The following is a 22,582-nucleotide window of genomic DNA, read 5'->3' on the forward strand; positions in this document are numbered from 1 at the left end:
GGTAACCCACAGAAGGGCTTAGCAGAGTTTCTGCCCTGGTAAGTGCATAGCAAGCGTCAGATAACAACACGAAGTGTATAATTCATGAGAACAATACACTTCACAAAACGTTTCCCACTCCAGGTTCCCGTTAAATCCAAATAATAGTACTAATTCGGTAAGTGGTTGTGATTCTCCTTGTGTTCCAGATAAGGAAACTGAGGTCCCGGTCAGCAGAGGGAATTGCCCACAGTTGTCACAGAGATCGTGGTGGTGGTGGTAGGGGGGTTGGGGGGCGGTGGTGGTGGTGGTAGGGGGGTGGGGGGGCGGTGGTGGTAGCCGGGCTGGTGGGACTGGCTGGATAGCAGACCTCTCCTGTCCCACCTGACCACCATCCAGCCTGTGCTCTCCTGACCCTGCCCCAGAACAAACTTTATCCTACCGTCCACCAGTGCCATTCCCCACTGTCTGAATTTTTTCTTCTTTTCATTTTACTTGTTACTAGCAGAAATCACATGATTGGATTTCTTGCTTATTATCCATGTCTCCCACAGAAATATCAACTCCAAGAGGACAGGAACTTTGTCTTTTGTGTTTACTGACAAATCCTCAATGCCCAGGCAGGTCGTCAGAAAACACTTGCAGAATTATTTGATCCTCTTCTAACGGGACAGATGAAGCCTGGTGCCAGCTGGGATGTAGTGCCCCATTCCAGCCAGCAGATGGAAGCAGAGAACAAGGCACCTGACGCGTGGAGCCCAGGTGAAGTGCACAGGTTTGACCTTCAGGGTTGGCAGGAGATTGGGGAGCTTCCGGCCGTGTGTGTTGCGGGGGTGGGGGGGTGGGGAGGTGGTTATGCATCTTCTTCCACTTTCTCCCCCTAACCACTGGCCAGGCCTGAGGATCCCAATCTGATGGAAGGCAGCCTTTTCTAGTAAAATACAAAAACAGTTATCATTGATTAAGCACAAAATCAAGCCAAATACATTGTTTCATTCTCACAACAGCCCCATTATTAGTGTCATTCTGCAGACCGGAAACTGAGGTGCCATAACATGCCCCAGGTTACACAGCCAGTGGAGCACCAGGACTGGAAGGTGACCTGGGACTCATTCCCGTCACCACCAGGAGATAGGGCCTCCAAGCTTCTGTTGCTCTATGGTGGACTTGGGGGGCTGCCCAGAAGGAGGTGAGCTCCTCATTGCTGAAGATGTGCAAACTGCCAGGTAGGTGCCCGCTGGAGAGGATGTACGGGCACCCAGATGCCCAAAGCCCCTCCTGGCTAGGCAGGACCCAGAGCAAAATGAAGTGTGGGAACGTCTGCTTCAAAATTACTAAGAATTTCAACACAATGGCAGAAGAGTATTAAGCCAGGGGCAGGACCTTTCTGAGTTCCACGGTCCGTGTGACCACACAGGTCCCGGGCCCTCCAAGCCAGATCTTTTGGGACGGAGGAAGAAGTGTGAGGAACGGGTCTCAGGGTCATCTCAAGGTCAGTACCATGCTAGGGGCCTGAAGCGACGGGCCTTGTAAAGTCAGTGGGATGGAGAAGACAAGGAGTGGACCCGAGTCCCCTCCAGTCCGAGTCAGGGAGCCCGCGGAGACGTCAGCAGTCCAGCTCTGTAGGAGTTCAGGGAAACGTCCCCTGCGCACATTTCTTCTCGTAAGACAGGGCCTGCATCCCCGCACCTTTTATCTTCCCCTGCTGCCTGTGATTTATCTCTACGTGAAGGGCTGGGGCGGCCTTGGAGGCAAAGGGCCCTTCTGATGGTCCATGAATCTTTCGTTTGCCGAACTTCTGGCCACTCTCTGCGCGGCCGGGCGGGCCCACCACTTCCTCTCCGCCAAGTGAGGATTAGGGAGTCATAAAACAAGGGAGCCAAATCCCCGGCCGGCAGAGCGCACACATGGGCCTCAGATGCCGGCGGAGAAATGGAGAGATGGCGGCTGCCAGGGCTTGAGCCTCAGAGGAGGACTCTTTCTTTGGGGGCCGCTATTTCCAGGTCCCTGCTCCATGAGGGGACTTCCCGGTCAAGCCTGGGGTCAGAGCTGGTCAGGACCACTCCTAAGGGGGACAGAAGATCCCAGCTGGAGCCAGAAGTGGTCCCGGCCCACGCCAGGGGGAGAGGGGCTCCAGGCTGAACGGAGTTTGCGGGCGGCCCTCAGAGGAGGGAAGCACCCGCCATGTGCTGGGCACCGAACGCGTGTCATTCTCATTCCCCCCCGGGGCTGCCATCCTGGGGCTCCTGGGGAGAAGCCCCTTGCCAAGGCCCAGAGCCAGGGAGTGGTGGGGCTGGGATCTGGACACAGGTGAAGAGACAACAAAGCTTTACACCAAAGAAAAATATTAAAACCATTATATTGAAAAACAGGTTATTTATTTCCTAAATGTTATCTATTTTTAAAATCCTATTATAAAAGTCATCTGGTAAACAATTCACAAGTGGTATAAAATAAGATAATAAGGCTTTGAAGGATCTGTCTTCCTCTCTCCCTCCCGTGTTGTCCACAGGTCCCTGGCCCCAAGAAACAACCACTGATACCGGAAACATAGATTTCCAGAGAGTCTACAGATTGAATACCTGCTATTTCTCTTTTTCTCTTCCATATAAATGGTACCATTCTGTGCACAATACCTGCGCCTTACTTTTTTTTTTTTTTTTTTTTGAGACGGAGTCTCTCTCTTGTCGCCCAGGCTGGAGTGCAGTGGTGCCATCTCGGCTCACTGCAGCCTCTGTCTCCCGGGTTCAAGTGATTCTCCTGCCTTAGCCTCCCAAGTAGCTGGGATTACAAGCGAGAGCCACCACACCCAGCTAATTTTTGTGTTTTTTTTTTTTTTAGTAGAGACAGGGTTTCACCATGTTGGCCAGGCTGGTCTCGAACTACTGACCTCAAGTGATCTGCCAGCCTTGGCCTTCCAAAGTGCTGGGATGACAGATGTGAGCCATCATGCCCGGCCTGCACCTTTTTTCTAGTTTCTTCTTTCTTCTTTCTTCTTTCTTCTTCTCCTTCTCCTTCTCCTTCTCTTTCTTCTTCTTCTTCTCCTTCTTCCTTCTTCCTTCTTCCTTCTTCCTTCTTCTTCTTCTTGCTTTTGAAACGGAGTCTCCCTCTTGTCACCCAGGCTGGAGTATAATTTGCGATCTCGGCTCACTGCAACCTCCGCTTCCCGGGTTCAAGCGATTCTCCTGCCTCCGCCTACGGAGTAGCTGGGATTACAGGTGCGCGCCAATGTGCCCGGCTAATTTTTCTGTATTTTTGGTAGAGTTGGGGTTTCATCTCAGGGTCATCTCAAGGTCAGTACCATGCTAGGGGACTGAAGGGACGGGCCTTGTAAAGTCAGTGGGATGGAGAAGACAAGGAGTGGACCCGAGTCCCCTCCAGTCCGAGTCAGGGATCACCATGTTGATCAACCTGGTCTTGAACTCCTGACTTTGTGATCTGCCCACCTCAGCCTCCCAAAGTGCTGGGATTACAGGCATGAGCCTCCATGCCTGGCCAACTTTTTTATCTTAATATATCCTGGGAACTTTTCCATGTCAGAACATAAAAGGCTGCCTCATTCTTTTAAATTTTTTTATTTATTTTATTTTTGCTTTTTTATTTTTGTTTTTTTTAAGAGACAGGGTCTTGCTCTTTTGCCCAGGCTGGAGAGCAGTGGTGCCATCATAGCTCACTGCAGCCTTGACCTCCTGGGCTCAAGTGGTCCTCTCGCCTCAGCCTCCTGATGCCTCATTCTTTTCAATGGCTGTATCGTGTACCACCATAGAGATGGAGTGTATCAGTTAGCTATTGCTGGGTAACAATTCTAAAACTTAGTGGTTTCAAACTAACTATGCGTCGTATCTTATGTGTCTATGGGTTTGGCTGATCTTGGCTGGGCTCACACAGGCATGTGTGATCAGCTGGCAGGTTGGCTGGGGACTGGCTGGTTGTGGGCAGCCACAGCCGGGCACCTTGGCTGTCCTCCTTGTGTCCCCCACATCCTCCAGCAGGTTGCCTGGACACAGGCCCATGGTGAGATGGGCACACCAAGCGATACTAGTGCTGCAGGGGCAAGTGGAGTTGGCTGGCAGTACCCAAACCTCTGTTTGTGTCACATCTGCAAACATCCTGTTGGTCAAAGAAAGCCACATGGTAGGGGAAGATTCAGGGTGGGAGGGGACCACACTGTTACTGGTCAAGTGTGTGAAGCTATTAAATTCAGGCCGTTAGAGTCACCTGTCTCCCATATAGAGCTCAATTCACCTAGACCCTTGTCACTGAGGATGGGGGCACCAAAGTGCCCAGGCTGCATACTCCCTCCTGCCTGGGGGAGTAGCAGGCCTGGCATGGGTGAAGCCAGGCCTAAGGGGCTGGTCCAGGGAAGGGCCTCTGCTGTGTAGCCACTCGACCCCTACCTGGAGCAAGTTAGGGTTCAGGACCATGCACGGTGCACCCTGCCACCTCCCAGCTTCAGAGAGTGGCTGTTATACCCCTGGGGGCAGATGGGGGCCAGAGCTAACGACTGCCTGGGTTAGCTCGGCCCATGCCAAACCAAATGAACCCAGCTGGTTTTATAGCCCTATAGTATCCCAGGGCACCCCAGGGGAAAAGGTCTTCTTCCCTCATTGCCCATTCTAAGGGGCAGTGCCCTGAGCTGAGCCCTGGAGACCCAGACCAGTGGGAGAGACACAACCCAGGTATCGTCAAAAGTTTTGGGGGATTGAATGGCTAGGTGCGGTGGTTCACGCCCGTAATACCAGCACTTTGGGAGGCTGAGGCGGGTGGATCACTTGAGGTCAGGAGTTCGAGACCAGCCTGGTCAACATGGGGAAACTCCGTCTCTACTAAAAATACTAAAAAATTAGCCGGATATGGTGGCACATGCCTATAATCTCAGCTACACAGGAGGCTGAGGCAGGATCCCAGGAGGTGGCGGTGTAGTGAGCTAAGATCGCGCCACTGCATTCCAGCCTGGGTGACAGGAGTGAAATTCTGTCTCAAAAAAAAAAAAAAAAAAGTTTTGAGCAATTGAAAAAGAAGAGTGACTAACCCTACCATTCTAGGATGGGCATTTGGGAAGACTTCCTGTGAGGAGGGGGGAGGGGACAAGTGCTCTGGGTTTTAAAAGATGAGTAGGAGTTCATCAGCAGACCCAGGAAGAGAGGGGAGGGCATCCTAGACGGTGGACACAGCCAGTGCTAGGAGTGGAGGTACAGGAAGGGTTCAAGGGGCAGCAAAGTGCAGGTGCCCTGAGGCTGGAACGAGCACCGAGGAGAGACATGGCCAGAAGTTCTAGAAAAATATCTCCAACCTCAGAGGTATATAGATGTGCAGGCAAAAGCAGTGCCTCTCCAGGCTCAGATGCGGTGGCACTTCCCCCAGGAGCCTTCCCTGATCCCAGCTAGCTGGATCAGTGCCCCTGTTGAAGGCTGTTGAGTGAACAGTGTTGCAGTTATAGGTGGGGTTCAATATCGCCCATGTGCTCTCCTGTTTAGTATCCATCTCTCCCCTCAGCGTCAGGCTCCCAAGGGTCGGGACCACGTCAGTCTTGTCCACCATGGCTTCCCCAGCACCACGTACAGGGCCTGGCACAAGTAGGGGCTTGCTCAGTCTATACTCAGTGAATGAATGAATGAATGAATGAATGAGTGAACAGGGAAAGAACAGAAAGAAATGAGCCTCAATAGATAATAATATTGCATTATGGGTCATTTCCATGTTCTTTTTTTTTTTTTTTTTTTTTTTTTTGAGACAGACTGTTGCTCTGTCGCCCAGGCTGGAGTGCAATGGCGTGATCTCAGCTCACGGCAACCTCCACCTCCTGTACTCAAGCGATTCTCCTGCCTCAGCCTCCCGAGTAGCTGGGATTACAGGCGCTTGCCACCATGCCTGGCTAATTTTTGTATTTTTAGTAGAGATAGGGTTTCACCATGTTGGCCAGGCTGGTCTTGAACTCCTAAGCTCGAGTGTTCCTCCTGCCTTGGCCTCCCAAGGTGCTGGGGTTACAGGTGTGAGCCACCGCGCCAGGGTTTCATGTTCTTTTTATAATCTGTCCATTAATGTGTTTACCCTGATTTTATTTTATAATTAAGTAAAAACCAAATCCACATTATTATTATTATTATTATTACTATTATTATTATTGAGACAGAGTTTCACTCTTGTCACCCAGGCTGGAGTGCAATGATGTGATCTCTGTTCACCACAACCTCCGCCTCCTGGGTTCAAGCGATTCTCCTGCCTCAGCCTTCTGAGTAGCTGGGATTACAGGCATGTGCCACCACACCTGGCTAATTTTGTAGTTTTAGTAGAGACAGGGTTTCTCCATGTTGGTCAGGCTGGTCTCAAAATCCCGACCTCAGGTGATACGCCTGCCTCGACCTCCCAAAGTGCTGGGATTACAGGCGTGAGCCACCAAGCCCGGCCTTATTATTATTATTTTTGAGACAGGATCTCGCTCTGTCATCCAGGCTGGGGATCACCGCTTACTGCAGCCTCAACCTCCCAGGCTCAAGAAATCCTCCCACCTCAGCCTCCTGAATAGCTGGGACTACAAGTACACACTACCATGCCCAACTAATTTTTAAATTTTTTGTAGAGATGGAGTTTTGCCATGTTGCCCAGGCTGGTCTCGAACTCCTGGCCTCAAGCAATCCTCCCACCTCGGCCTCCAAAAGTGCTAGGATTACAGGCATGGCAATTGTGCTAGGCCCAACTCCACATTATTTTGACGAGAGAATGAGAAGTTGTTCTGGTGCCCAGTGGAGAACAGACAAGCAAAAGATTAGAAAAGGTGGTGGTGGGGAGGCTGCTGGCATGGCCAGGTGTGGGGTGATGTAGGAGGGGGGATTACAGGGGACTATGAGGGCCAGAGCCTCAGTTTCCTTATCTGGAAAATGGGGCTAAAGGCCAATCATGTGCTTAAATTACAACGTTCATATAAAAATTGCAGTCATTTATGGATGCTCACTCCATGCCCTTCACTGCCTTATTTGTTAATAACTCCCCCACCCCCACCCACATTCCCAGGTGAAGACCATTATCTCCATTTCCTAGCTAGGGAAACTGAGCCTGTGGTCCATTGAAATCCTAGTTCAGCCATATTCAAGCGGTGTTACCCGGGCAGTTGTTCCTGAGCCTCAGATAATTTCCCTGTCTGTAAAATGAAGACGATAACAGTCCCTACTTGGCGGGGCTTTGTGGAGGTCGTCGGATTGTGTACGTGAAGCAGGGTGGGTTGGTGTATGTGAGCTGTGTCTCATCATCAAAGCAGGGAATGCCTGCTTTGAACCAGGAAAACCTGGGAGGGGGGACCAAAGAGCTGAGGTACTGTCCTGGGACCACAGTGCCAACAAGCAACTGAGCCAGGAGCCCACCCAGGTTTCTCTGTCCCCAGAGCTGGGTCCCTGGGGTGGAGGCTCCCCTGTTAGTGGGAGCTCTGGGTGGCAGGTGTCTCCTGGTGCATAGTGGGGCTGGGCGTGAGGGGCCCTGCCCAGAGCCCCTCGCTGGTGTTGCAGCAGGAGCAGGGGCAGGGGCAGGGGCAGGGGAAGGGTCAGGGATGCTGGCCCCGTCGAGGGTTTCAGGGTCCGTGTGTCCAGTGTGGCAAGCGGTTTCCCAGCAGCTGCCACGCTGCTAATGGACCTCCCTTTGTAGCAATCTGCCGTGATAACAGACAGGTTTAATTAAAAAGAACACACGTCCTCCTCTGCAGGAAGGCTGCGGCCAGGATGTGGGGCCTGCGATGAAAACTTAGCTCCATAAAGCCCGCACACAGGCATGGGTGCCCAGAGCTGCCTAGTTTTTTAAAAGGAGCGCACCCCGCCCCCTGCCATATCCATATTATTTATCGAGTTAATTTTGTACTCTGGCTGCAGCATGAACCAACTCCGAGCCCCTGAGCCCTGACCCTGACTTGTCTCCAACTCCCAGGCTGTGCCAGGCCCAGTCTTGCCTCCTGTGGGGACAAGAGAGGCCGGGAATGCCTGCTTTGAACCAGGAAAACCTGGGAGGGGAGACCTGTCCCTGACTTTGTGATGTTGGACAACTGACTTAGCCCTCTCAGAGCTTCTGTTTCTGCATCCAGGAATGAGGCAGAGGCTGATGCCACCTCTGGAGGCTAAGTGAGGTCTGAACGAGGCAAGGGGAAAGGTGCCTGGCGCCTGGTGGGCACTTGGAACGTGTTGGCTGTTGTTATCGTTGGAGTGATGACCACTAGTGGTGGGACTGCTGGATGGAGCCCAGGGGGCCTTGGCGAGAGGGTGGCTGGAATGGTTGGGGAGGCCCAGGCTGGCCCTCAAACTAGTAGACATGGATACTTTAAGAGTGGAATTAAAGCTAGGCACGGTGGCTCATGCTTGTAATCCCAGTACTTTGGGAGGCCAAGAAGGGTGGATCACCTGAGGTCAGTAGTTCAAGACCAGCCTGGCCAACATGGCGAAACCCTGTTTCTACTAAAAATACAAAAATTAGTCAGGCCTGATGGCGGGCGCCTGTAATCCCAGCTACTCGGGAGGCTGAGGCAGGAGAATCACTTGAACCCAGGAGGTGGAGATTGCAGTGAGCCGAGATTGCACCACCACGTTCCAGCCTGGGTGACAAGATGGAGACTGTCTCAAAAAAAAAAAAAAAAAAAAAAAAAGAGTGGAATTGAGAGTGGAGACTTTGGAATCAGAAAGACTTCTGTTTAAATCCTGGTTCTGCCACTTACTACCTGTGTGGACCTGGCTGAGTGAATTTGTCCCTCTATTTCCTCATCTGTAAAGTGGGGATGGTAGTAGAAGCTTCCCTGTAGGGTTGCAGCCTGAGGAATCCATGAGCCAGGGCACACCTGGCACCACATGAAAGCTCAAAGGGCGTGTGCTTGGGTGCTGTGGCTGGTAAGGCTGACTCTTAAAGCTGAGTGAAGGGTTGTGACTTTCTGGCCTGGCCCAGGGCACAGTTTCCCTGGAGTTCTGACGCCAGCACCCAGCAAGGCAGAAGGGACCTCCTACGTGTTGGCTCCCCGGGTACCCACCGCTGTCAGGCTGGGGATGGGGGCAGCCGCCTCGTGGCCAGATTGGTGGCTTGATAGCAGGGACTCTGAGACAAAGCTATCGGAGGCAGTGACAGGATCCTGAATGGGCTTCTCCATGCAGGCACAGAATTGCATTCGCTTGGATTTAATTAAAAAGACTCAAATCTTTCTGATAATCCTCCCAGCAACGGCTAGAGCAGGGCCTGAAGCCAGCTCCCTGGCAACGGCGCATCCTGCCGATAAAGAACTCTTGTGGGGCGGAGGCAGTGAGCCCCCTCGCCTGGCCCAACATCCGCTGCTATCAGCCCTGCCCATCGCTCAGCAAGAGAGGGACGGGGAGGCCGGAGAGGCAGCTGCTGCCGCCACCCCACCCCACACTCCCAACCCTTGCTGTGCACGCTGGTGTGCCTCTTTGTTCATGGGTGTGCACCCTCTGCCCGGCACCCACATCTCCCCCAGAGCAGCTGCCCACCTCCTGCCGGCCGCTGCCCCCACACCATGCACCTACATGGAGGCTGGGCTGCCAACTCTGGTGCCTGTGGAATGGGCAGGTCTCTGGCTCTGCTCAGAGTCTGAATCCGATGAAAAGGGTGGCAGAGGACATTCCCTCTGCTATGTCCCTTGTTCATGGATTTTGACTTGTCCTAAGCCCCCGCCCTACGTGTTCCTGCCACCCACTCCCGTTTATATATGAGTCCCCAGCCCGGAGCTACACAGACTGCAGGGATCAAGGGATGTCTGATGACTAACTGACTGAATGAATGGATGGAGACAAGCCAGCCTGACTCGGGACAGGCTGAACCACTCTCATGTCATAGCATCCAGGAGTCTGGTCCTGGCCCTTTAACTTCGCCCTTCCCTTCATCCCCTGCATGAAGGGTCTCAAAGCCTCCCACCCACTCGGCCTCCTCCTTGCCGCGTCTCACTCCCAGCAGGTGAGGGCTGAGCCCTGGATGTCCTGGTGACAGGAAGCCCAGAGGAAAGGGTGACATTGGCTGGGGAGGGGTGGCTGAAGGGCCCTGGGGTCTGCGTGGCTTGCCCTGGACACTGCTTTGCAAACCCACAGACAGCATGGCTGTCTGTCTCTGGTTTTCCCATATCTACCAGACACCCTCTACCCCCAGGCTCAGCCACCCATGTGGGAGGTGGGAGGGTGCCCTGCAGTGGGCATGGCCAGAGAACACTCCAGGGGGACATGGTTGGTCCCCTTGGACATGACCCTACATCAGCACAGGTGCCCCTGGGGTGGGTTTGGCATCCGATTCCTCCTGAGACTCCAGTGTCCACCCCTGCTGACTGTGGGTGGCGGTGAAGGGAAGGTTGAGCAAGAGGCAAAAGGATGCAGTGGTGCAGAGGTGAGCCTGTGCCCTGGGTGAGGCAGCCCCATCCAAGGCCTGGTCTCTGCTGAAGTCTGGCTGAGCTGTGTGGCAGGCCAGTGACTCGCCTTGTCTGTGCCTTGGTTTCCCCGCCTGCACATTAGAGACACCTGGCTCAGGGAAGTGCTGGGTTCCATGCCAGCTCATCACCCCTGCCCCGCCCACCAGTCCACTGTGTGCCCACATCCTAGAAGTACCTCTACTCAACACATCTGTTCTCTTGGCCTCTGGAGTGTCAATTACCTGAGCCCATCACAGCCTAATAGAAGGAAACAGAAGTTTGGGCTTCAGCTCCCCCAGACCAAACAGTGAGGCCTGGGCTGAGTCTTTCGCCTCCACCTTCTTCTCCGGCACCCACCTCACCCTAGAATATGTTGCAATAGATTTCAAATTTAATTACTTAAAATATGTAACAATTCACATGGCTAAAAATTATTTCTAGACAGACCCAGATGGCCCCTACCTCTAGACAGGACCCAGGTGCACCTTGGAACTGGGAGGCCGTGGAAGCTTTGGTAGGAGAGGAGAGGGGACAGAGCCCCGATGCGACAGCAAGGGCCAGGGACGAGGGGAGGGTGGCCAGTGGCAGGCTGTAGGTGGGCCTTGTGATGAGGTGAAGGGGTGGACTTCTGTTTGGGGCCTTAAGATGCCATGGAGATTCTCACCTGAAGAACCTGGCCACCTTGCTGAGGGGAGCAAGCTGGCTCTGGATGGGGAGGGATGAGGGCAGAGGAGGGGCCAAGGGGAGGACAGGAGGGCCCTGGTGAGGTCCCCTCTCTGCATGGCTCAGCTGCAGGGGGCATGGCACAGAGACAGGCAGCAAGATTCTGCCATGGGGACCAGGGACAGGGAAACCAAGGTACACGGGGCTTAGCAGCTGCCCCACCTGGGCTTAGAACATCCTCCTTTCCATTCGATTCTCTGTCTCCCACCAAACTCCGAGGATCCTTCTTCCATCATCTCCAGGGCTTAGTGCCAGCGGCTGCTCTGTTCCAGACCATTCCCACCCTCCCAGCCCAACAGGCTCCCAGGGAAGGCCTCCAGGGCGGGAGCCAAGAGAGAGGACCCCGAGTGGGCTTCAGAGACCGCAAACTACTCCTATAGCTACTGGATATTACTGCTATAATTATAAAAGATGACCAAGGGAAGGCAGGAGGGGAGGGAGGAGGAAGGGATGGGTGAGAAGGGGCACTCCTGTGCACTGAGCGCTTGCCCAGGACCAGCACGGGTTGGGCGTTTCCATGGACATTCCTGCCTAACTCACACAGCAACCCAGAGACACAGACACCACCTGATATGGTTTGGCTGTGCCCCACCCAAATCTCAAATTCCCGAGTGTCATGGGAGGGACCCAGTGGGAGGTAATTGAATCATGGGAGCAGGTCTTTCCTGTGCTGTTCTTGTGATAGTGAATAAGGCTCACGAGACCTGATGGTTTTATAAGGGGGAGTTTCCCTGCACACGCTCTCTCTTTCTTTCCCTGCTGCCATCCATATAAGACGTGACTTACTCCTCCTTGCCTTCCACCATGATTGTGAGGCCTCCCTAGCCTTGTGGAACTATAAGTCCATTAAACCTCTTTCTGTTGTAAATTGCCCAGTTTCAGATACGTCTTTATCAGCAGCGTGAGAAGAGGCTAATACACCATCCCTATGCCCCCTTCACAGAGGAAGAAACTGAGGTGCAGAGAGGTTGAGGGTTTGCCTGAGGGCACACGGCTGAGGAGCCAGACTTCAGCAGAGGCCAGACCTTGGATGGGGCCACCTCACTCAGGGCACAGGCTCACCTTGGCACTACTGCATCCCTTTGCCCTCTCCTTCAATCTTCCCTTCACTCTCACCCCATGTTCAGCAGGGGCAGGAGCTGGAGTCTCAGGAGGAATCAGATGCCAAACTCACCCCAGGGGCGCCTGTGCTGATGGAGGGTCACATCCGAGGGGGACCGACCATGCCCCCCTCGAGTGTTCTCTGGCCGTGCCCACTGCAGGGCACCCTGCCACCTCCCACATGGGTGGCTGAGCCTGGGGGTAGGAGGTGTCTGGTAGAGATGGGAAAACCAGGGACAGACAGCCATGCTCCGGGGAGCTGTGGGTTTACAGAGGCACGTCCAGGATGAGCCATGCAGACCCCAGGGCCCTTCAATCACCCCTCCTCTGGGGAGGGCAATTGTCAAAGGAAATGTCACTCATTCATCTGGCCTTCCTGTCACCAGGACATCCAGGCCTCAGCCCTCACCTGCGGGGAGTGAGGCGTAATGAGGAGGGTGCTAAGAGGTTGAGAGGTTTTGAGACCCTTCATGCAGGGGATCAGGGGAAGGGCAAGGGAGGAAAGCTCGAGTTTAAGGGCCAGGACCAAGCCAGGACCCTCCTCCCCAGATTCCAAGATGAGGCTCCTGGCTAAGCTGAGGCTCTGGGCAGATTTGAAAGCCTCCAGCCATGCACTTCTTAGGGGAGCAGGGAGGACTGGCATTATTCTAACGAGTGTGTGATGATTTCTTATTAATGTGTAAAAATCCTTTGAGAGCCAGCAGTTGCAGGGTGTGAGGGTGTGGTCAGGGTAGCACCAGCCTCCCTGGGCATCAGGAACCACATCTGTAAGAGGGGGTGGTTCTAGAGTGTTCCCCTCCAGCGTCCTGTCCCCAGAATGGACTTGGAGCATCAGCTGCAGCTTTAGGGCCACAGGAGATGGGCCGAGAATAGAGCTGGGAGGGTGATGGGAGTCCAGGCAGGGTGAGGAGTTGATCCGGAGACCCCAGGATTTGGGGTGCAGGACAGTGGCAGGCTATTTCCAGACCCCCTTGTTTATGGGGTCTCTGAAGACACACCCGGGATAGGTGTCCACGGGTAGGAATGTGTTGGGAGGCAAAGTAGGGAGGGTGTCCCAGACTAGGGAGCTGCCGTGCCAAGGTGTGAGGGGCCAGGCCTGTTCCAGGAAGAGTGAGATGCTTAGTCAGGGGGCACAGGGTTCAAGGGAGACAAGTGAAATATGATTTTGGATCTTTAGACCACAGTGCGCACAGCCACCTCCAGGGAGTCAACCAGCCTGGGCTAGGGCCTGGCAATGAGTGTTTTTCATAAGCTTTCAGGTCAGTCTGCTATTGTTCAGAATGGACAAGAGAGCAGTAGGCAAGGGCTTGAGAGGGGGTCTTCAGTGGGGGCATGTTCTGGGAAGACGGTGGCCCCCACCCTCCACAATGTCACCAGATCCTCAATCTCGTAGCCTGTTAACCAGTTCATTAGTCATCCATTTCATAGAGAAATAATGTTTTGTTTTGTTTTGCTTTTTTTTTTTTTTTTTAATAATAGAAACAGGAAAGTAAGGCACATGATATGTATTTATTAGGGAACCTTTAGGGAAAAAACAACAAATAGAAGAACATAAAAACCATCCGTAATCGTCTCACCTAGGGACCAGGGCCATTTAAGATATGAATGTGTATACTCCAGAAATATGCACTTAAATGTATTCAACAATTATTTATTATGCCCCGACTTTGTGTGCAAGAGTGGAATGGGGCAATGGATAAGCCAGGTACAGGTGAGATAAATATACACATACACATAGATATTCGTGTGTATATTTATTTCTATTTTATTTATTTATTTATTTATTTATTTTTTGAGACGGAGTCTCGCTCTGTCGCCCAGGCTGGAGTGCAGTGGCCGGATCTCAGCTCACTGCAAGCTCCGCCTCCCAGGTTCACGCCATTCTCCTGCCTCAGCCTCCCAAGTAGCTGGGACTACAGGCGCCCGCCACCTCGCCTGGCTAGTTTTTCATATTTTTTAGTAGAGATGGGGTTTCACCGTGTTAGTCAGGATGGTCTCGATCTCCTGACCTCGTGATCCGCCCGTCTCGGCCTCCTAAAGTGCTGGGATTACAGGCGTGAGCCACCGCGCCCGGCCTATTTTATTTATTTATTTTTTGAGACGGAGTCTCGCTGTGTCACTGGGCTGGAGTGTGGTGGCATGATCTGTGCTCACTACAACCTCCACCTCCCGGATTCAAGTGATTCTCCTGCCTCAGATCCCGAGTAGCTGGGATCACAGGTGCCCGCCACCACGCTCGGCTAATTTTTGTATTTTTAGTAGAGATAGGGTTTCACTATGTTGGCCAGGCTGATCTGAAACTCTTGACCTCAGGTGATCTGCCTGCTTGGGCCTCCCAAAGTGCTGGGATTGTAGGCATGAGCCACAGCCGCTGGCCTATTTCTTTCTTTCTTTTTTTTTTTTAAAGCTGGTATCATATTATTTGCACTATTTAGTTAACTGATTATTTTTGACAGGTCTCCAATGTGAAAATAAATGCATATATATAGCATAACTTTTTTGTTTTAATATTTTTAAATAAATAATAATATAAGCATCTTATAACACCTTAAAAAACACAAAAAGTTATATTCTCCACAATCGACTGTTAACATTTTGGGCATGTTTTCAGAATTTTTATGAACATAAATGTTTTTATGTATATTTCACAGCTTCAAACATACTATACATAGTGTTGGCATTTTCTTTTCTTGCCTAACTATAGTCTGGAGATGGCTCAGGTCAGCACCCAGAGATTCTTTTTAATACTGTTTAGAATGGGTGTGCAACAGTTTAACCATTTCCTTAAATGTTTAGCTTGTGTCCAATTCTTTACCTATTTATAAACAGTGCTTCATTGAATTCTTTTGTGCATGTATCTTATTTATTTCTCCACAATACATTCCAAGAGGTGGAAATGCTAGGTCAGAGGGTCTGAGTATTTTAAGGGCTGTTCATATATGACGCCTCTCCCAGGAGGCTGCACCAATTTATTCCACTGCTGGCAGTGCATGAGAGTGCCTCTTTCCCCACAAACTCGCTGGCACTGGGTGTTAGCATTGTTTTGAATCTTGATCAGTTTGATAAGCAAAACATACTATCTTTGTGTATTAATTTGCCTTTCTTTGATTCTTTGCGAGGTTGGGCATCTTTTCTTACACATATGGACTTTTTTTTTTTTTTTGAGACGGAGTCTTGCTCTGTCACACAGGCTGGAGTGCAGTGGCGCGATCTCAGCTCGCTGCAACATTTGCCTCCCAGGTTCAAGCCATTCTCCTGGCTCAGTCTCCCGAGTAGCTGGGACTACAGGCATGCACCACTACACCCGGCTAATTTTTGTATTTTTAGTGGAGATGGGGTTTCACCATGTTGGCCAGGCTGGTCTAGAACTCCTGACCTCAAGTGATCTGCCTGCCTCCACCTCCCAAAGTGCTGAGATTATAGGTATGAGTCACCGTGCCTGGCCACGTATGGATTATTTTTATTTCCTCTTTTGTGAACTGCCTCTGTCAAATTAGTACTAAATTTTAGATTGGTAAGAGATATCTATATGTAAATATAGTCACTTTTTTCTGCCATCTATCTAGCAAATACCTTTCCTCTCCTCAATTTAGAATTTATCTCTTCTAGTTTGCTCATGGCAATACTTTGATATACCAAATATGTAATAGTTGTATGTAAAAATAATAAAAATATTATTTAATCTTTATAATGTAATAATGTAAACATAGCAATTAAAACTTTTTTTCTTGTTTTCGTTTTTGGAGTCATATTTAGAAACATCCTTCCCACACTCAATATTATATAACTATTCACCAATATTTTCTTCTGGCAATTAAACAAATATCCCCCTAAAAACTTACATCTTTAATCTATCTGGAATTTGTTTTCACATAAGGTAGGGATTTAACTTTATTTTTTCCCAATGTTTCCCCTGATGTTTCCACATTATTTATTAAGCATTGTATTATTTCCCTATTGAGTTGAAATCTATCCTTTACTATACTCAATTTCCATTGTCTTTTGCTCTATCTTTTTTTTATTTTTTTAAATTTTGAGATGGAGTCTCACTCTGTCACCCAGGCTAAAGTGTAATGGTGCAATCTCAGCTCACTGCAACCTCCACTTCCCGGGTTCAAGTGATTCTCCTGCCTCAGTCTCCCAAGTAGCTGGGATCACAGGCACCCACCACTGCGCCTGGCTAATTTTTGTATATTTAATAGAGACAGGGTTTCCCCATGTTGGCCAGGCTGGTTTCGAATTCCTGACCTCAGGTGATCCTCCGGCCTTGGTCTCCCAAAGTGCTGGAATTACAGGTGTAAGCCACCATGCCTGAACAAGTCTATCTTATTGACACATGTGTCTCTTTCTCTATCAGTATCTTCCTGATTTAATTTATATAGTTTTATAATATGTTTTGTTATCTTATAGGCAAATTTATTAATCCCTCTTTTCAAAAAATTCTTGGTAATTCTAATACATTTGTATTTCCAGATGAACTTTAGAATTATTTAAGTTGAAAAATAAAATTCCACTGATATTTTGTTTGTACTGGTGTTAAATTTGTTCATTACTTTGGAGAGGATGGACATTTTTATACTAATCAATCTTCTCATACCAAAAAAATGCTCAGTTTTAGAAAACTTCTCCCCAGTGATTTAAAAGTTTTTCTAGGCTGGGCGCAGTGGCTTATGCCTGCACTTTGGGAGGCTGAGGCGGGCGGATCACTAGGTCAGGAGTTCGAGACCGGCCTGGCCAACATGGTGAAACCCCGTCCCTACTAAAAATACAAAAATTAACTGGGCGTGGTGGCGCTTGCCTGTAATCCCAGCAACTCAGGAGGCTGAGGCAGGAGAATCGCTTGAACCCGGGAGGCAGAGGCTTCAGTGAGCTGAATTTTACCACTGCACTCCAGCCTGGGCAACAGGGTGAGACTCTGTCTCAAAAAAAAAAAAAAAAAAAGTTTTTGTATATCCTCAGTAAAGTTTTTTAGTGTTATTCTTATAGGTCCTACACATTTCTGGTTATGCATTTAGATCCTTTTTTTTTTTTTTTTTTTTTTTTTGAGACAGGGTTTCGCTCTGTTGCCTAGGCTGGAGTGCAGTGGTGTGATCATGGCTCACTGCAGCCTCAACCTCCTAGGCTCAAGAGATCCTCCTACCTCAGCCTCCCAAGTAGCTGAGACCATAGGTGTGCACCACCTTGTGTGGCTAATTTTTTAGAATTTTTCGTAGAGATAGGGTCTCCCTATGTTGCCCAGGCTGGTCTTTAACTCCTGGGCTCAAGCCATCTGCCCACCTCAGCCTCCCAAAGTGCTGGGATTACAGGTGCGAGCCACTGTGCCTAGCCCATTTAATACTTTTTAATGGCCTTTTAAAGTGGGATTTCCCGATTATATTTTCAAACTGCTTGTTATTAAAATATAGAAAACTTACTTATTTCTGCTTTTCTAACTACTAGTCATTTTGCCAAACCCCTTTTTAGTCTTAATAATTTCTGCATGATTATTTTGGATTTTACAGGCAAATGACATCTTCATCTGAAAATAGCGATACTTATTTTTCCAATATTGTACTTCCTGCTAGGTCACTGTCTGTCGTGATTATCTGAGCTGTGGGTTACAGTCTATGGTCCTGAAACCAGCAAAACCTCCTGTGTGGCTGAGGATCACCCTCTATACCCAGGGGTGACCATAACCAGAAGAGGACAGCAGCTTCCCCTTAGACACAGTTTTGCTTTCTGTGGTTTCAGTTACCCATGGTCAACTTGGTCCAAAAATATTAAATGGAAAATTCCAGAAATAAACCATTCCTAAGTTTTATTTATTTATTTATTTAGTTTGTTTGTTTTTTGAGATGGAGTCTCGCTCTGTCGCCCAGGCTGGAGTGCAGTGGTGTGATCTTGGCTCACTGCAACCTCTGTCTCCCAGATTCAAGCGATTCTCCCACCTCAGCCTCCCGAGTAGCTGAATTACAGGTGCGTGCCACCATGCCAGGCTAATTTTTGTATTTTTGGTTGAGACGGGGTTTCGCCATGTTGGCCAGGCTGGTCTTGAACTCCTGGCCTCAGGTGATCTGTCTGCCTCGGCCTCCCAAAGTGCTGGGATTACAGATGTGAGCCACCGTGCCCGGCCAAATTCCTAAGTTTTAAATTGTGCAATGTTCTCAGTTGCATAATGAAACCTCTGCTCTGTCCCACCTGGGATGGGAATTATCTCTTGGTCCAGCAGATCCACACAGCCTCCGCTACCTGCCTTCACGACCTGCCCGCTAGTCACTTTGTAGCTGTCTCAGTTATCAGATCAACGTAGTGGTTTCACGATGCTTGTGTTTAAGTCACCCTTATTTTACTTCATAATGGCCCCCAAGTGCAAGCGTACTGTGCTTGATTTGTAATTTAAACTTTATCCTAAGTACGTATGTACAGGAAAAAAAATAGTACAATTAGGGTTTGGAATTATCTGAGGTTTCAGGCATCCACTGGAGGGCTTGGACTTTATCCTCCAAGGATAAAGGGGGACTGCCGTATGTAAATGTGTTTGTGTCATGAAGACAAAAGGAGGGGGACAGTGGGCCAGCATCCAGCATCCCCGGAGCAATGCTGTGTCACACAGGCGTCCTCATCAGCAGCCAGGTCTGGTGCACATACCTGCCACGATGTTCACTCTTTTTCTTTTCTTTTTTTTTGAGACAGCGTCTCCCCCTTGTTGCCCAGACTGGAGTGCAGTGGCACAATCTCAGCTCACTGCAGCCTCGACCACCCAGGTTCAAGTGATTCTTCTGCTGAGTACTTGGGATAACAGGTGTGCACCACTATGCCCAGCTAATTTTTGTATTTTTAGTAGAGATGGGGTTTCACCATGTTAACCAGGCTGGTCTCAAACTCCTGATGTCAAGTGATCTGCCCGCCTCGGCCTCCCAAAGTGCTAGGATTACAGGCGTGGCCACCATGCCCAGCCGGTGTTCACTCTTAAGTACAAAGTGTGCATAATATTTAGATTGAGAATGGGCATTACGAGAGATGGATAACACAAACAGACTTTCCTCATCTGAACCTGTATTCCTGGAATGATGTATTAGATTTTTAATGTTTTATTTTTCTTTTTCTTTTGAGATGGGGTCAGTGGCATGATCACAGCTCACTACATCCTTGACCTCCTGGGCTCGAGCGATCCTCCCACCTCAGCCTCCTGAGTAGCTGGGATTACAGGTGCACGCCACCACGCCTGGCTAATTTTTGTATTTTTTGTAGAGACAGGGTTTTGCCATGTAGCCCAGGCTGGTCCCGACCTCCTGGGCTCAAGCGATCCACTCACCTCAGCCTCTGAAAGTGCTGGGATTATAGGCATGAGCCACTGTGCCCAGCCAATATTTTTAGTGTTTCCTACTTTCTCTATGATAGCATTTGATTTTGTGTGTTTCCTCATCACTCTTTATAGATGAGATTAGTCATCTGTGGGGTTTATAAAGCTGTCTTTGTTGAGTTATGGATTAGATTTGTACTAAACTCACAAAATTATAAGTGAAACTTCTCATCTTTTGAAAAGTATAAATTACGTGTACACTATTCTTTCAGAGAACTGATAGAATCATCTGGGCCTGGTGCCATTTTAGGCTTATCTTTTAAAAACATTTGACTATGCCACGTGCTTGCAACAGTTTCTCAGTGATCACAGGATAAATTGCAACTTCTCTCGAATGACATTAAAGGTACAGCATGATTTACTCTGCCTCAGCTCTTACTATTCTTCACCTCTCTTTTGCTACCCTGGCCACCCCTAGCTGCTGGAAGTTCCCCAACCCTAGAGTGGGAGAGTCACAAGAGCAGGGACCATGTTTGTTTTATTTGGGATGGATTCTCTGGCACCCTGTAGAAGCTTACCTTTGACAAGTATTTGTGGAAGGACATTCACTCTGATAATATCACTGTATCTTTTAGCTCATGTCAACACATGTTCACTGAGCATCTTTCTTTTCTTTCTTTTTTGTTTTGTTTTGTTTGAGATGGAGTCTCACTCTGTCACCCAGGCTGGAGTACAGTGCTGTGATCTCAGCTCACTGCAATTTCCACATCCTAGATTCAAGCAATTCTCGTGTCTCAGCCTCCCGAGTAGCTGGGATTACAGGTGCATGCCACCACGCCTGGCTATTTTTTTTTTTCTATTTTTAGCACAGATAGGGTTTCACCAAGTTGGCCAGACTAGTCTTGAACTCCTGACTTCAAGTGATTCCCCTGTCTTGGCCTCCCAAAGTGCTGGGATTATAGGCATGAGCCACCGCACCTGGCCTCTCTGAGCATCTCTTCTGTGCCTGATCATGTGCTGGTCCTGGGGACAAAGATTCCCAGCCTCTGTCCTCAAGTTGCTCTCTGGCTATTGGGGAAACCGGTGGGTAAACAGGCCTTTCAGTGCAGCGAGAGGGGCGTGCACGGGCCTATGGGAGCACACAAGAGGCCACCTGATCGAACCTGGGAAGGAGAGATTAGACGTGGCTTCCTGGAGGAGGTGAGCCTGGATTTAGTCTTACATAATGAGGAGAAGTAGGGGGTCATTCTAGGATGAGGGATACCATGAGCCAAAGACCAGAAGGAAGAATCGTCCTCTCTCATTGGAAGATCATTGTAGCCACCTCCTAGCCTGTGTCCCGGGATCTGCCCAGGACTTCCAAATCAGCACGGCAGCCAGGGTGAAGCCTTTGAAACGTGTCTGTCACATCACTCCCCTGCTGAAAACCCACTAATGGCTTCTTAGCTCACTCCAGATAAATTCCAAAGTCCTAAGCACGAACAATCAGACCCTACACAATCTGGCCTCTGTGTTTCTCTGAATTTACCTGGTCACTCCATCCCAGCCACTGCTCTTCCTTAGAAAAACAGTCTCAGCTCCGGGCCTTTGCACTGGCTGTTCCTTCTGCCCGGAGATCCACACCTTCCCTTTCTTAAGGTCTCTGCCCAAAGGTCTCCAGTGAATAAGGTTGTCCTTGACTTCCACATAACACAGCAGCTCCCACGGGGACTGTCTTCGTCTTTATCCTGCTTATTTTTCTCCTTGCTATTAGGTTGGTGCAAAAGTAATTGAGCTTTTTGACATTATTTTTAATGGCAAAAAACGCATTACTTATGTACCAACCTAATAACAATGCCACCTGATATTAGACACATACCACGCACACACATACACACACACACACACGCACACGCTGCTTTTTAAATTAAAATTCATTTAAACCTACTAAAATGAAAACTTCAAGAGAACAAGGATTTTGTGTTGTCCACCCTGTAGCCCCAGTACCCGGAATAGCATCTGGAAGAATGCCGGCCCTCAATGTGAGCAGTTTGGCATGGCTGGGGCAGAGTGCACCCAAGGGATGGGCAGGCGATGGCACCGTGTACTCCTAGGCAGTAGCAGGAGGCCGGGCAGAGCCTCAGATGATGGCCAATGAGCCCGGACCTTCTGGAGGTGACCAGGACCCAGGGAAGGGTGACAGGGTAAGTTTCATGCTTGGGGATGGTGGCAATGCCCGTTTGGAGGAGGGCGGGCTGGAGGGAGGGAGTGAGATGGGCAACAGTGAGAGGGAACGACCCCAGTGCAGACAAGAAATGGTGAAGGAGGCACAACGGCTGCCCGGGCTGCTGGCCTGGCTGTGGGGGATGAAGATGCCATTCTCTGACCCAGGAGCCCTCACGGAGGAGATTCTGTTTTGGGTGTCTAGGAAACTGGGCCATGGGGCTCTGGAGCTCAGGATAGAGGTCTGGACTAGTAGGAGTGGTTTAGGGGTGGGGACATGGGGAGCATGACATCACTGGTATTGTTGTCATCATCACTCAAATAATCTTCAGCAAAACAAACTTTTATTGAGTGCTTAGTGTATACCTGGCACTACGCTCAGAGCTGTGGGCGGAGTTCTTTCTTGGCTTATCTCTATAACCTAGTAACATGCTGCTACACATCTCACAACCTGCTTTCTGGAGGGAAAAAGCCCTGATTTGTGGAGTTTGCCCATGTCTGTGGTGTAAATACTCCTACTATGGCTGATTTCAAGCTATGAACGTGATGGAGCACGTGGAGTTAGGCACAGATGTGCCACAGCTGCCATCACGTGGCATTTCCAACACAGATACGGTAGGCGTGAGCTTAAGGGCATAGATGATGGGAAAATGAAGTAAACGTATAGGAATGGATGAGTTTGGAGTGTTTACTACCTTTGATTTGAATATCATTTATTTGAGTGTACATAATTTAAATGTTTAACAAAGGCTGTGTTTAACAACCAGCTTGTAACATTAATTCTTGAAAATGTAACTAGCAGCTCTTGCAAACTGACATGGACCGATGCCCGCACATCACTGCTACAATCTCAATACAGACGCAGTCATCAGGGAGGGGAAGGGAGGTCACCAGGCTGGTAAGTGGTAGAGCCGGTGTCCTTG

This window comes from Theropithecus gelada, chromosome 15, assembly GCF_003255815.1.
Source record: "Theropithecus gelada isolate Dixy chromosome 15, Tgel_1.0, whole genome shotgun sequence".
NCBI classification, from domain to species: Eukaryota; Metazoa; Chordata; class Mammalia; order Primates; family Cercopithecidae; genus Theropithecus; species Theropithecus gelada.